This window comes from Sus scrofa, chromosome 2, assembly GCF_054392235.1.
Source record: "Sus scrofa isolate SSC_HxYL_T2T_F1_AM1 chromosome 2, Sscrofa_HxYL_maternal_Yorkshire_Landrace_v2.0, whole genome shotgun sequence".
NCBI lineage: Eukaryota > Metazoa > Chordata > Mammalia > Artiodactyla > Suidae > Sus > Sus scrofa.
Genome location: NC_139384.1, coordinates 17,750,113 through 17,762,315, shown reverse-complemented (window position 1 = coordinate 17,762,315; position 12,203 = coordinate 17,750,113). Strand labels below are relative to the sequence as shown.

Here is a 12,203-nt window from a genome sequence, read left to right as displayed (position 1 = left end):
CCCTAAGATTAATGTGGTTAGAAATGCATGTGACAGTGGTTCCCAGACACTGGTCTGCAGACTCACTCATAGCCTGTGAAAAGTTTCCAGTGGCCCATGTTAAAAAGAGAAAAACAAGGACAACATACTGAAATTCTCATGACCCTAACTCGGTTCAAAGGATCATTCTTTCATCAGACTATGTACTTCCTATATTTTTAGGGGAAAAGTATTTCCTTTTATGAAACAAGAATGGCAGGAGGTGGTTCGTACCCTTTGGTAAAGTAAAAAGTTGTGACCCTTGGGTTGGCCCTTAATGTTTTGTGTGTTTAATGTTTGAATCTGCGAAATCCAACGCCCTGGTAGATAAATCCATAAAATGCCAGAGCTGGAAGGGACCGTAAGAAACCAGTTAAAGTTTCTAATTTTACTGGTTAGGAACTTGAGACTCAGAAAGCACGTGACTTGCCCACGGTCAATAGCAAATGTGAGGTGAGTCAGGGCTAAAACCCAGAAAGATGTCTCTGAGTACTGGTTCTGAGTTTAACCACACCTGTGTTCTCATCCTGCTTCTGCCATTACCAGCTCATCTCTGTGAAACTGGAGTCTCTACATAAGGAGGTAACATGCAGACATACTGAAGATTATTGGATTTAGGAGAGATTGTGGGTCAAGAGCAAAGGAAACCTCCTCTCATTAGTAAATAGGTTCTTAGAATCTATCAGTAAGTGACATCAGTCAGTTTTTTTTTTGTTTTGTTTTGTTTTTATCTTTTTAGGGCAATGCCCATGGCATATGGAAGTTCCCAGGCTAGGGTTTAAATTGGAGATGCAGCTGCTGGCTTATACTACAGCCACAGCAATGCCAGATCCAAGCCATGGCTGCGACGTACACAATCATGGCAGCGCCGGATTATTAACCCACTGAGTGAGGCCAGGGATTGAACTTGCATCCTCATGGATCCTCATTGAGTTTGTTACTGCTGAGCCACAACGGGAACTCCACCTGAGTCAGTTTTATTTTTAGCGTGGTGCCTTCATTTACTACTTGTGATCCTGAGTCATCTCAGCTGCTACTTGTGTTGGTTTCTTAGCTCTCAGTGAGCTTTCTCTTCCACTGTTGAGTGGTTTCAAAGGGCTAAATTTGAGACCCCTTACCCCCAGTCCCAGGCTTGAGTCCTAGGAGGATGGAATAAGAATCCAGTGCCTTTGCACGAGGCTTGGGCTTGCTTCCCTTTCTTGAGAGGACCTGCCTCCCCCTTCTAGGATGATTGACAAGCATTTTCTTTCATGTGGGGCTCTCCGGGGCAGCCTTTTAACAAAGATACCACAGTGCAGCAAGCGTGCAGAAGTTCTCATGACATGCTGTCAGATGTACAGACCACAGCACATCCCATGCTCCTTCCTGAAGCCTTGTAATGACTGACATAAATTATCTGTGGGAATGGAATGGCCCCGGCCTCAGCCAAGCAGTACCATGCTCGTCTAGTGACAGTTTAGTGACTCCGTATGTTCGCAGATGAGGGAAGCATGCTAACTTGGCGAATGGCCACATGTGCCCCTAGCTTGCCGCCACGCGCTTCTCCTAGAGACCCGGGCCAAGTGATGTTTGAAAGATGCCCACCTTCACCCTTGGAGCACAGTGGGTCCCCCACGGGTGGTTGTCATCGCCACTGGGATTCCGGACCCCAGGCAGTCCTGAGGGCTTCTCTCGTGACACGTCCTCGGATCTGGTCTTGTCTCTTGGGTCCTTCCGGTGGATGAATTAGATGCCTGTGCTAGGCTCCTCTGTGCGCAAGCGCAGGAATCCCGTGTGGCTTCTGTATGAGGGCTTGTTATGCTTGGCTTGGGGCGAGCTTAGCAAATGCCGTTTTTATGCCGGTGTGTCACATTAAGAAAATTTATGTGGTGTCGGTGTCAGCCAAGTGAGCCGACCTGCTTTGCTTTAGTAACTTTACGAAGAAGAGTTTACCATCCATTATTTATTCAGGTAACACCCGATATCTCTTAAGTCCCTGCTGCTCTGTTGTCATCCCTGGGAGCGCCTTGTGCAGCCAGGAGGGCTGTTGCCTATGTTTGAGACCACTTAGAACATTTTCATTTCGGTTGTTATTATTCCCAGCTGTGTGTTACACGGAATTAAAATCCCACTTTTTTTTTTAATTGCAAAAGGAAGCCATGCCCCATGTGGAAATTATGGCAAGGATAGAAACATGTTGAAAGAAAAAGTTGCCTGTAACTGACTACCTGAGACGATGTGACCACCACTGTTAATGATTTGGTGTCTTTTCAGTATTTTTTTTTTTCTTTTTTGGCCACGGCACAGCGTATGGAGTTTCTGGGCCAGGGATCAGATCCAAGCTGCAGTTTCGATCTACACTGTAACTGCAGCAGCACTGGATCCTTTAACCTGATTTGCTGGGCTGGGGATCGAACCTGCGTCCCAGTGCTCCAGAGATGCTGCTGATCCCGTTGCGCCACAGCAGAAACTCCTCTGTAATTTTTTTTTTTTTTTGATGCAGTAAGATAATTTAGTTGATGTCGTACTGTACACATATAAATTCTTAAAGGGAGATGATGCATTTAATTCAGAGGGCTAACATGAGGGTTTAATGAGATAGAAAAATGTGAGATTACAAATGTGAAATGCTTCTTAGCACGAGGATGGCATCTAGTGATCTTCAGTAAATGAGAGGAATTTTTATGGCGGATGTGGAGCAGAGGGGTTTCAGGCCTGGCTTTGTCACGTCCTAGCTCTGGGGCCTTGGACCTGCCATTGAAGTCCAGCATATTCATTTCCCCATCTGTAAAGTGGGGCTAATCACAGTGAACCCCAGATATCATAGATCCTTGGAGCACTGCAACCTTACAGCCAGATATTACTGTTGTAATATTTACAGCAATAAATATCGACTCTTAGTCAAGTGAAATGAGGGAAAATACCTTTTTAAGCAAAGTAGGTGTTCCAACCCCTCCTCTCTCTCTCTTTTTTTAAAAAATTATTTATCCCAGGCCAGGGATTGAACCTGCACCACAGAAGTGACAATGCAAGGTCCTTAACCACTGAGCCACCAGGGAACTCCTCAATCCCCTCCTCTCTACCCATCTGGTCTTAGTGGGTCAAGGAAGCTGTCAAGTAACAGCCTGGTGATGCTGACGATGGTGGGTTGTGTCTGTGGCTTAATCATTTTTATCACATAGTATTTGATAATCTGAAAGAATGCAGCTGAGTTATAAGAACAGTAAAGTGTACGCCTGTGAATCCACCACCGAGTTGTTTCACTGACCTGTGTTCTTTTTGAGTCCATCACTTGCCTATCCTGGGACCCGATCACCACTCTCCTGAATTATGTTGATCACTTTTCCACATTAAAAACAAATTTACACATATATGTGCATCTAGCAGTATTTTAAAGTTTTGCTTATTAAGGGTAGGTCCCACTGTTTCCTTTGACTTGCTTTTTTCATTCAATATTGTCTTTCTGCTATTCATCCATACTGTGCGTTGCTACAGTTAATTTAGTTTCATGGCTATAAACTGTTGATGAGTGTGTTATTCTGCAGTTAGCTATCCGTTCTCCTGAATGATGGGTCTTTGGCTTTTCCTGGTTTGGGGTTATTGCGCGTGATATTGCTGTGAAGATTCTGGTTTATGTCTCCTGGTTCACGCGCAGTGGGGATTTCCGTGGGGCTCCTTACTTTGAATGAAATTGCTCTGATGAGGTTTGACTTCCCAAGACTGTTAAATTGTTTTTCAGAGTGATTGTGTTCAGTGTCCCCTCCTGTCAGCTCTGAATAAGAGGTCCTGTTGTTCCATGGCAGCTCCATCACTGCATGTTATCAGAGTCCTTAATTTTTGCAAATCCGGTGGGTGTAAACGATGTATTTTGTGATGTCAACCTAAGAAGCTCTTTTTGTCCTGATTGCTCACTTGTATTTCTTCTATGAGAAGTTGTTCAGGTCATTCAATTTTCTTCTTTCTGTTGGGGTATGTGCTTTATCTCGCTGATTTATTGACATTCTCTATATTCTGAGTATTGATTCTCTGTTGGCTGTGTGCATTGACTCTTCTCAGAGTTTATGGCTGTCTTTTTCTTTAAGATGCCTTTTGAGGAACTGAAGTTGTTGGTTTTAACAGTCCCTTTTTTTATGGTTACGCTGTTGGATTTTGTTTAAGAAATATCTCCTTACCCTGAAGTTGTAAAGATATTCTTCTCTTTTATTCCAAAAGTTTCAGGGTTTTGCCCTTCTCAGGTATGTCTCTAATCTGCTTAGAGGTGATTTTGGTTTATGGTTTGATGGCAGAGATCCAGCTCCCTGGTCTCCTGTGTAGACACCAAATTTCCCAGTTCCACTGGATGAATTCTTCCCTCTTGTCAAGGATCTTCAGTGAGCCAGGCAGCAAGGTTCTGTGAGTGGCTGGGTTCCTCTGTGGATTCTCTGCTCTGTTTCATTGGTCAGTGTGTGTGTTTCAGTGCCAGCCCCACGCTGCGTTAATTGCTGTTAACGTCATAAAACATCTTGATAAGTAGAGGAAACCTCTCCATCTAATAATTCTTTGGGAGGTCTTGGCGGTGGTTTTCGTACTTCCGTTTAAGTGTTAGGACCAACTTTGTGGAAAAAAACGAAACACAAGAACACCTCATTTGCATTTTGATTGGGTTTGCATTGACTTATTGAATCGATAATCAACTTGATAGGAGACTCGACATCTTTCGTATTGAGTTTTCTAGTCCAGGAACATGGTGTCTCTCTCCTCTTGGAAGTCTTCTCATGAAGTTTGATAATTACCGCCATACAGAACTTACATATCTTTAATGAGGTGCTGAGCTCAGGTTTTTGTTGTGATTGTAAATAACTTTAAAACAAAATCAACTGTTCTCTTTATGGCTGGTATATAGAAACATTTGATTTTGTAACTGCACTAAGTGAAATTCTCTGATTCTTTCTCATAATGTGTCTAGATTTGAATATACAACCAGTCTATCTCATTTTCTGGAAGGGATGAGAGTTTTATCCCATCCTTTCCAATTCTTATCTATTTCTTGTCTCGTCTGGCATGTAAACTGGGGTGGTAACAGTGAGCATCCTTGTCTTGGTCTTGATTCGGCCCCTCCACCCCAACTTTATTGGGGTATAGTTGACACTTAATGCCTTGGTCTTGACGTTAATGAGAATCCTCCTCAGTTTTACCAGGGTTCAAAATGATGCCTGCCATTATTGAGTTGAGAACGTTCCTTTCTAGTCTGAATTTGCTAAGAATTTATCTTGTATGAGGGTTGACTATTATCACATGTTTTTAAAAAACATCTAATGAGATAAGCTTGTGGTTTTTTTTCTTTAATCTGTTACTGTAATGAATAACATCTATTTTCTGTTTCTAAACCGCTGTTGCGTTTCTTGGATAAATCAACTTGGCTGTGATATGTTGCCGGATTCATCTTTACTGATATTTTGTTTGGGATTTTTTGCATCTGTGATCATGTATAAGGTGGATCTGTAATCTTCCTTTCTCATTTTGTCCTTGTCTGTCTTAGTATCAAGATTACAAAATTTTAGGAGTTCCCGTCGTGGCGCAGTGGTGAACGAATCCGACTAGGAGCCATGAGGTTGTGGGTTCAATCCCTGCCCTTGCTCAGTGGGTTGAGGATCCGGCGTTGCTGTGAGCTGTGGTGTAGGTCGCATACAGGGGTCGGATCCCTTGTTGCTGTGGCTCTGGTGTAGGTCGGTGGCTACAGCTCTGATACGACCCCTAGCCTGGGAAGCTCCATATGCCAAGGGAGTGGCCCTAGAAAAGGCAAAAAGATTAAAAAAAAAAAAAAAAGATTACAAAAATTTGAAAATTATTTAGAACTTTTAATGCAGTGCTGTATCTTATACTTGCAAGTTGCTAAGAGAGCACATCTCAAATATTTTCACCCCTCCTGGAAAGTAACTATGTGAGATAATCGATGTATTAGCCTACCTTAATGTAATAATTTTGCAATATGTACATGTAATAAATCACCACGATGTATACCTTAAACTTACACACTGGTCTATGTCAATTATATCTCAATAAAGCTGGGGAAAAAATTAAAAGTGTTCAACATTGGAGACTACTCATGCGCTCCTTTGTACTGCCAGATTAACTTTGGTTTTATGATGCCCTTAGCAATAAAACCTCTGCTGTCTAATTGAGATGAATTCTTAAACTTTTACCATATGCAGCTCTAGAGCTCTGTGAATCAGAATTTTGTTGATTTTTGTGCAACGACATGATACCCAGAAATGGATGAGATGTAACACGTGATTTCAGTTTTTGTGTTTGCCCCAGATGCCTTTCTTTTTAAAGTAGATTGATGCTCCGTAATAAGTAAACGATACTAGCGTGAACTTTAAAAATTAAGGCTTACTAATAATGTTATCCATCTGCTCTGGTTTTATTTGGGTTTTCCCCCAGATATTTGACTTAATTTGTCTGGAAGATTTTGCAGTTCTCAAATAATAAAAAGGGAAGCCACTGATTGCTAATGGCTGCTGCGGTGCTGCTGACCCATGATGTAGTGTTCTTTGAGTATGTGTCAAGATGAATGGGGCAAACCTTTGACAGACACAGACTGTGGCTGGAGAGAGCCCAGCATTAACTGCTGACCTTGCTGTCCCAAGTGAGCAGGTGTTGAATGAGCTCAGATCCCTCTCAGCCTTTCTTTTTCCCTGGTGGGTCATTGGCTCCTGAGTAAGATAGATGCATGCAATAGAAGAGCTGTTAATAGCATTTACTCTGTCTTAATCCTTTTTAATCCCATTCATATTTCAGTGTCTGAAACTTGGCAGGATGTCAGAAGCCACAACGCAAGCAGGAAAGTTTTCCTTTGAATAGCAAGGACCGAGTGAAATTGTTTTCCTGATATTTAATTTGTTAAAACGTGTAAAAGGAGAATATTCCCTCTTAGATTCCCCGATAAGTGCCACTGAAAGATTTTGCCAAAGTGACCTTCTTGAAGTTTCTTATTATTTTCATTAAAAAATATATGGGTATAGGAGTTCCCATTGTGGCTCCGCGGGTTAAGGACCCGACGTTGTCTCCGTGAGGATGTGGATTCCATCCCTGGCCTTGCTCAATGGGTTAAGGATGTGGTGTAGGTCCCAGATGTGGCTCAGATCCATTGTTGCTGTGGCTGTGGTGTAGGCGGGCAGCTGCAGCTCTAATTTGACCCCTAACCTGGGAACTTCCAGATGCTGCAGATGTGGCCATAAAAAGAAAAAAAAATGGCTATAAAGTCATTTTATCAAGCTTACCAAGTATCATAATAAGATATTTCTGACATATTAAATTTACTTAATAACGTTGATGGAAGTTGGTAGGTGTTGTTTGATGTCAAACCTGTTGGGAATTTGGATCCTTTAACTTGTTACTGATAGACTTTAGCCCCTGCTGGGACATGTTGGCCCAACTTTTTGGTTAACAGGACCTGGCTCTTTCCCTATAGATCTTATACAAAGACTTTGAGGCACCCCAGGGAAATGCCAGGAGGACTGAGACACCCATTGGCACCATGGTCCCTCAAACCTGAGATTGGGTGGGCTGGTTTTTGGTGTCTGCTGGGATGGACGTGTGCATTTTTTTTTTTTTAAGGGCCACACGTGCAGCATATGGAAATTACCAGGCTACAGATTGAATCAGAGCTGCAGCTGCCAGCTTACACCACAGCTACGGCAACGTGGGATCCGAGCTGTCTGCGACCCACACGACAGCTCATGGCAACATGGGCTCCTGAGTGGGGCCAGGGATTGAACCTGCATCTTCATGGATACTAGTTGGGTTCTTAACCCGCCGAGCCATGATGGGAACTCCAGATGTGGGCATCTTAAGCCTGTATGTAGCTGTTAAGGATGACACAGGGGTGTAGAAGTTCTTGGGAGCACAGTGGCTCCCCGAATGCTAGATTCTGGATTCGACTTGGGGTCAGCTTCAGGGTAGCAAGACCACGATGCCCAAGAACATTTTGTCTTTGATTTCCAAGTGGCCTTCCTCTTCTCAGTGCTGCCCTTTGCTGGGCGGAGATGGGTCTTGTCTGGAAGGGGAGCTCTTTCTGCCATTTACGTTCTTGCCGAGCCCCAGGGGGAGGGCTGATGGGAGGTGGGGTCGGGGGGAGGATTGGCGGGGGGGTCCGGGCCATTGTGGGAGAGAAGGCTTGGGGCTCTTAGTGGAGCCTTTGGGGTTTGAGTCAGTTGTGCCTTTGAAAAAATGTACCCCTTTTGGGCTTGTCTGTGGAAGCAATTAGGGAGATCACAGGACCGTTTCTGATTCCTGATTCTGTACAGTGTCTATTCAGAAAAATAGAAAACAGTCGACTGGAACAGGGGATTATTTCAGCACACACAGAGTCCTGTTGTCTCAGAGGCATGCCCTCAGACAATTTGCCTTTTAGTGAAGTTTCAGCCCATGAAAGGAAATAAAAAGTGTTTTATTAGATGGCAAAGAAAGATGGACTAGACTTAGGAGACTTCGAGAATTTTAGCTTTTGCTTTGTTAAGGCAAACTTTGGAAGAGAGTGACTCTTTATGTAATGCAATTTATTTGTACAATGCGGTAATTATCGCTACTGGTTCATAATTATCTTCAACGGAGTAAAATGCCAGTGTGCATGCATGCGTGTGTATATTGTGTCTCTTTTGTTCAAAGCTCAGTATTATTGCTTTTGAGCGTGCGTGTACCTCAAGGATGCAACCAGCTGAGATTTATTAAGCATTTACTTTACACAAGACTTTATAGAAGTTCAGCCACAACCCTGGGGGTGGGGGGCGGTCAGGCAGCAGCATTTCCCACCTGAATATGTGGAAACTTCTAGAGAATTTGGTGACTCACTCAGTGTCGTAGGTGATGGAGTTCAACCTGGCTCAGCCTTCCACAACCGTTCTTGGGCTGCAGTAAAAGCCTGACTCATTCACTTTAGGTCTGGCTGGAACCCAGCACAGCATGATGCAGTTTACAGAATGTGTTTACATCCATCACGTCTCTTAAGTGTTGAATCTTGTTTCCTGGAAGCACATAAGGAAAAGCAAGGGATCCCCGAATGTGACCAGTGACGTGTTGTGTGACCAGATGGTGCCAGTCAATAGGCACGAAAAAGGCTGGCAAAGTGCTGGGGACAGAGCCTCAGCCTTCCTGACTTCGGTATGAAAATGGTGCAAGTTCTTGGTCAGCGAGGAAAATCACTCTTGGTCCAACTTCCTACATAGTCCTCTGGGGTTACTTTGGTTACTTTCTAAAGATTTGTTGGATTGGTGGATTCGTTAAAGGGAGAATGGGAAGAAGCCTCCAGAAGTTTGCAGTGCATCCGAGAAAAACCCTCCCTTGGACCCACCTTCTCCACCAAGAATAGTCTGGCCAACTGGAACCTAGGGAGTGAACTCGGCCTGGATTCCGGAAGACCTGGCCCCTTTCTTGTTTAAAGACCCTTCAAGGATGTCTTCACTTGGTGCTGGATTGAATTTTCCTCCAACCACACCGGCTCCCAGCTCCCTCCCTCCCTCCCTGGAATGTCGTGTTCAGAGCTTTCCTGGGAGCTCATAGGCTGTGGCTACTTCAGACCAGAGGGGACCCCCTCTGGGCTACATCATCTTTTCTCACTGTCTCTTTAAAATACCCTAAGCCAGTGTTTTTCAGATGAGTCACCTAGAGAGCTGATAAAAAACACGGAAGTCCAGGCCAGTTGAAGTGGGACAGGGCAGGGCCTTTGTATTTTTACTAAAGTCCCTGGATGGTCCCAATACTTAGCAAAGTGTGGGAATCCCTCCCATGCCCTTTCTTGCTGTTGTATTTTTTTTTTTTTTTCTCACACTATTCTTGGCTTGAATGCTCTCTTCTGTTCTTTCCTGCTGTCCAAATCAAGTCTAGTTTTCACGACTAGACCCTCTCCCCACTACCAAAACTTTCTTTTTATTTTTCTGAAATATAGTTGATGTACAATGTTGTGTTAGCTTCGGGTGTACAGCAAAGTGATTCAGTTATACATACCTATAGAACTTTTTTTTTTTTTTAGATTCTTTGCCCTTATAGGTTATTACTAGATATTGAATAGAGTTCCCTGTGCTATATAGTTGGTCCTTGTCATTGATCTGTCAGCTACTAAGCTTCTTACCATCCAAACGTCCAGTGGTCAGCCGGTTCAGGCACTATGCTTGGCATGAAATAGAGTCCCCAGCTTCAAGGAGTTTCCAGCCAAATGGACAGTGACAAGGATGACCAGTAAGAAGAGGGAAAAGGTTCTGAGTGTCCCGCAGAGGAAAGCTGTGCTGAGGAACAGAGTTTGGCCAAGTCGTCCTGGTAGAGGAACGAGTGGAAATTCCTTGGGCGGAGGATGGAGTGAGACGGACGGCTCCTGCTTTCTGGGTTGTAAGACCAGCACGAGTCACGGGATGGGATGACAGCACAGATTATTCAGGGGATTTGAAGTCTGTTGATATGTGGGAAAATGTTCATGAAGTGCGAATTCTGCTTTTATGACTCATACTTTCCCTTGCAGAAGGTATCAGTTACATTGTTTCAAAAAAAAAAGTGTGTATGTTGAAAAGGTCAGAAGAAGACATAAAGTGGTAGAATGTAAAAAGTGGACCTCCTCACCCAATTCAACAGCTCCATCGAAAGAGAGGGGGGAAAAAAAAAAGAAAAAAGAAATCGGTTGCTCATTTCTTTGTTTCCCTTGCCAGTCTTTAAGCCACTTTAGAGGAGGGGACTTTCATCTCTGTGTCCATTGGATGCTCGTGGGGCCTGGGCACGCAGAATGCAGTCCGCGATCAGGGGCGAGGGAAGGAGTTCAGACCGGGAACTGTGGACAAGTCCCTTTTCCCTCTCTGGGCCTCTGTTTCCTTGACTCTACATAGAGGCAGCTCGGTACAGATAATACCCATGATTTTATTCTGCATTATGACTGACCACCTCTATCCCACTTGCTTGCCCTTGAAACCCTGAGGTTCACACACGTGGAGCCAGTGTTACCCCCAAACGGCCAGGCCAGCTCCGTCCCAGGCCCCGAGATCCAGTTAAAGTCCATCAGTCAGCCAGTGCTGAGTGAGCATGTCATGGAGGGAAGGCGATGGGCTGGACACGGGTGGCTCTTAAGTGTGTGACTCCCATCACCCGAAGAGGGAGTTTATCATTTAGTTTGGGAGAGCAGGTAAACACGCAAAAAGATAAATTGGCTTATGCTGAGGACAGGGTCAGACTGCAGATGTCCAGGTACCAGAGGGGCGCTCGAAGATAGCCGTTCTAGTTCCTGTTGTGGCTCAGTGGATTAAGAACCCAGCTAGTATCCACGAGGAGGTAGGTTCAATCCCTGGCCTTGCTCAGTGGGTTAAGGATCCAGCGTTGCCGCAAGCTGCAGCGCAGGTCACAGATGTGGCTTGGATCTGGCTTTGCCATGGCTGTGGTGTAGGCCTCAGCTGCAGCTCCAATTTGACCCCTAGCCTGGGACTTCCATATGCTGCAGGAAAAAAAAAAGAAAAGGCAGTTCTCTAGCCAGTGTGTTTTGACCAGCCGGCACCATTTCAAAGTATTTTATTTCACGAATACCCTGTATTCATGAAGAAAAATTTTGTTCCTTCCGATGTCTTATCAGCCAGTTGGACCTTCAGACAGGCTTGAGAGATGCTGTGTTCTTAAACTGAGTTGATGGAACTCTCGCCAGGAGCAAAGTAACAATGGCAATAATGATAGACTTATCCTCTCTTGAACATTGGCCTTGTGCCAGACATGATTTCATTTCATTATCTAAAGTCTTTGAGGAGGGACTGTGGTGATCCCTATTTTCAGAGGAGAAGATTAAACTTGAGCTTAGGGCTCAAGCTAGTAACTGTCAGAACCAGGACGCAGAAGAGACCCAGCCCACAGGCTCATGCTCTGACCTGCTGTAGGCCTGTGCCCACGGCCCATCCGGGGTAAATATGTGATTTTGGACAGTGGTCGGCAAACTGTGGTCCCCTAGGCCATGTCCAGCTGCTGCTTGTTTGGGGGTAGTCTGGGAGCCAGGAGTGGTTTTTACATTTTTAAGTGGTTCAAAAAAACATCAGCAGGAAGAATAATATTTTCGGACCTGTGAAAATGATATGAAATGCGAATTGAATGCTTTTTAGGTTTTCTTGGAACACGGCCACGGTCGTTAGTTTACGCATTGTCTGTGGCCGATTTCACATGACAACAGCAGTGTCGTTAAGACCTGTAAAGCCTAAAATATATACTGT

General features: G+C 44.3%; 1 protein-coding gene and 1 long non-coding RNA gene across 2 annotated transcripts in view; both read left to right on the top strand.

Moving 5' to 3' along the window:
* The window catches only part of PTPRJ (protein tyrosine phosphatase receptor type J), a 184,591-nt gene that overhangs the window by 101,435 nt on the left and 70,953 nt on the right, over positions 1 to 12,203 (top strand). The gene's annotated exons all lie outside the window — the stretch shown is intronic.
* On the top strand, positions 5,587 to 10,573 carry LOC146405256 (uncharacterized). Its single transcript, XR_014836968.1, has 2 exons — positions 5,587 to 6,949; positions 7,660 to 10,573. It is a non-coding gene; the product is annotated as an uncharacterized LOC146405256 (long non-coding RNA).